This window comes from Myotis lucifugus, unplaced genomic scaffold (genome assembly GCF_000147115.1).
Source record: "Myotis lucifugus unplaced genomic scaffold, Myoluc2.0 scaffold_120, whole genome shotgun sequence".
NCBI lineage: Eukaryota > Metazoa > Chordata > Mammalia > Chiroptera > Vespertilionidae > Myotis > Myotis lucifugus.
This window is the reverse complement of record NW_005871168.1, coordinates 2,669,271-2,672,022: the sequence shown is the minus strand read 5'-3', so window position 1 is coordinate 2,672,022 and position 2,752 is coordinate 2,669,271. Positions and strand designations below refer to the sequence as shown.

The window sequence follows — 2,752 nt, the reverse complement described above, 5'->3', positions numbered from 1 at the left end:
ACTGGGAGCTTGTCCCTCAGCCTAGCCTGCACCCTCTCGAATTCCAGGACCTCTCACTCCTTACCACCCACCTTCTCACTGCTCCTTACCACTCAGCTTGCTGCTCCTTAGCACGGCCATGGAGGCAGGAGAGGCTCTAGCCACTGCCACTGTGCTAACCAGCCATGAGCCCTATCTTTCTGTGTAGTTATCTGTGGGCCAACTGCTCTCTTCCTTCTCACTTAGGGCGAGCAGCATGTGAGGGCAGAGTGTGCTGTCATGGAACACAGAGGGCTGCCTGGAGCTGAGGGGCATGGCCGAGCCCATGAGGTGAGAGGTGGACACAGAGGACTCTAATTCACCCAATTGTGGGGCAAGCTGGCTGGCTTTCATCTGCCTGACCCCACCCAGGGAGGGACTGAGCAGGTGTCCGTCTCTCCATTCTCCATCCTTCCATCTGTGACACCTGTCACCCTTGCCAGGCCTCCCCCAAAGTGAGTTCAGCTCAATCCCTGAATGTAAAAGGGCACAAGGTGGGCGGGCCTTCACTCAGTGCTCCCTGATTCCCAGCGACAGGACCTGTTCGACAGGACCTGGTAGACAGGACCTGATCTCAGGACGTTGACCACAGCCGCAGAACATAGATCTGTTTCAAGAAAAGTTGGGAATGAAGACTTTCGTATGAGCCCCTATTCCAAAAGGTGACAGTTTATTCACATTGTGGCAAAGAAACCTTCAAGAGTAACATAAGTGGGTAAAGTCAGGGCCAAACCAGGGCATTTTCTCATCCAATCTTTCTAAGGCGTGTGGACAGAACCAGGTCTCAGCTCTTTGCAGGACACTTCCAGAGTTTTTTAAGCCTAAAGGACAGTAGTCTGTCTCCATTATTGTTCTTTGGGATTTTTTCATCATTGGATAAGAGGATACATACATTGGAACAATCCTCTCGAGATACAATATTCCAGTTACACCCATGTGATGACGACAGCGCTCCTCAGAGGGAGGGAGCCGACAGATAGGGAGCAGAGAATTCTGGAAACCAAAGTGATGACAGAGATGCTAAGCCTTTCCTTCATGTGTCTGACACCCTTTTTCAGGCGGCCTGCAGGCCAAGTGTCTGCTGGACTTTTACCACTTGATGTCCTGGCAGGCTGCCTTGGGCAATGCTAGGTGGTATGCAGGGCTGCCTTGACCCAGGGGGAGTTGCCCACCCCTACCCCACCCACTCCTGGTACAGCTCCTGCACACGGGCGCTGGTCTCTGGGGAGCCACACTGGGATGGCAGCGTAGATGTCTTCCATCTGCTGCAGCAGTGCCCTGTCTGCATGCCCATCCTCAGCCTGGGCCTGGCCCCTGCCACTTAGGCATCCCTGGTGCAGGCCAGGACCTCCACAAAGTGACAGGGGAACTTGCCCCTCTACAGCTTCAGGACCACTTCTGGATGTTCCAAAAGCCATTAGCAGCCTCAAGCATAGCAGAACCTCTCCGTCCCCTTCAAGGGTGACCTCCTGAAAGTCTTTGTTCCTCAGGGTGCGGTAGGTGAGCACTCCCACATCCTCGTTGAACAGCTCCTTGGCCATGTGCCTGACGATGTGCGCCAGGTACCCATCGGAGCTGGCACCTTTGTGGAGCCTCACCTCCTTCTCCTTCATGTGTCCAAACAGAGTGTCCAAGGCAGCGTCATTCCAGGCGAGGTCACTTTGCTCCATTATCTGGACAATTTCACCTGAGGTTAACACGCAGTCAGCACCCTGGGAACTATGTAAAGCTGTGGGAACATCTTCTCAAAGGGCCTCCAGTTTCTTGTCATAACCCGGGGCCACAATGACATGGAAAATCTTGTCTGGGGACAGGTTCTGCCGTCTGGTGAAGTAATCCTTCACCAGAGAGCCCATGATCTGCTGGGGAGACTTGGCCGTGCAGAGGTGGGGGGTGATGGGGTGACCCAGCACACGCTCTGCATATTGGTCCCAGCCGGGGCAGGCGGAGGTCAGCATGGGTAGCCGGGGCTCTTCCTCATGGTGCTGGCAGTACCGACGCACAAATTCCTTCTGACTCTCCAAGAAGCTGAAGTCCACAGCTATCTTCATGTCAAAGACAGTGCGCCCCAAGGCTTTTGAGAAAGCCGCAGAGCCTTCTGGATGCATCAGTGACACTGAGGCTGAATTTAGCAGCAAAATAAGGCAGAGACTAAGGACACATGGACACTGCCAGCACTTTGTGCTGTGAGGTATCACATTGCTTATTAAGGTTCAGAACATGGAAGATGTCCTTGGTGTTCTGTTGAGAAACTTGGACTCCTTCTTCTGCGGTCACTCAGAAATATCTTGGCATCAGCCAACTTATGGAATTCTCCCAGACTCCAGATGTTGACTGCGGCATTCTCTTGGTCATCGGTTTTTGTTTTTTTACTATATTCCTTCCATGTGCAGTGATCATATTTCATCTGGAGCGGGACAGGCGGGGACCAGCTCGAGTGACCTGGAGGAAGCACAGGGAGAGCAGTCAGTCACCGCTGGTCGTCCCCGGCGCTGCTGGCGGTATTCTTTCTTCCTTGTGGAGCGTTTAGGGAGTGAAAGCGGCTGCAGTGCATGAGGCCAAGTTCCAGGAGGCCCGCATCACTGTTGGAGACATGCCGGAGGCACTGGTCTGTTGGTGCCTGGCCTGTCATCTGGAGATTGAACCTACAGGGCTACTAAGGAAGCCAGTCCCCAGTTTGGCCCCACCTCCACCACCAATTGATTGGAGTATGAGGGTCAGGAGGAGGGATCAA

General features: G+C 53.8%; 1 pseudogene; it reads right to left on the bottom strand.

The window, feature by feature from the left end:
• Window positions 1–1,192: 1,192 nt before the first annotated feature.
• LOC102433780 lies at window positions 1,193–2,425 on the bottom strand (annotated as a pseudogene).
• Between the last annotated feature and the right edge of the window lie 327 nt (window positions 2,426–2,752).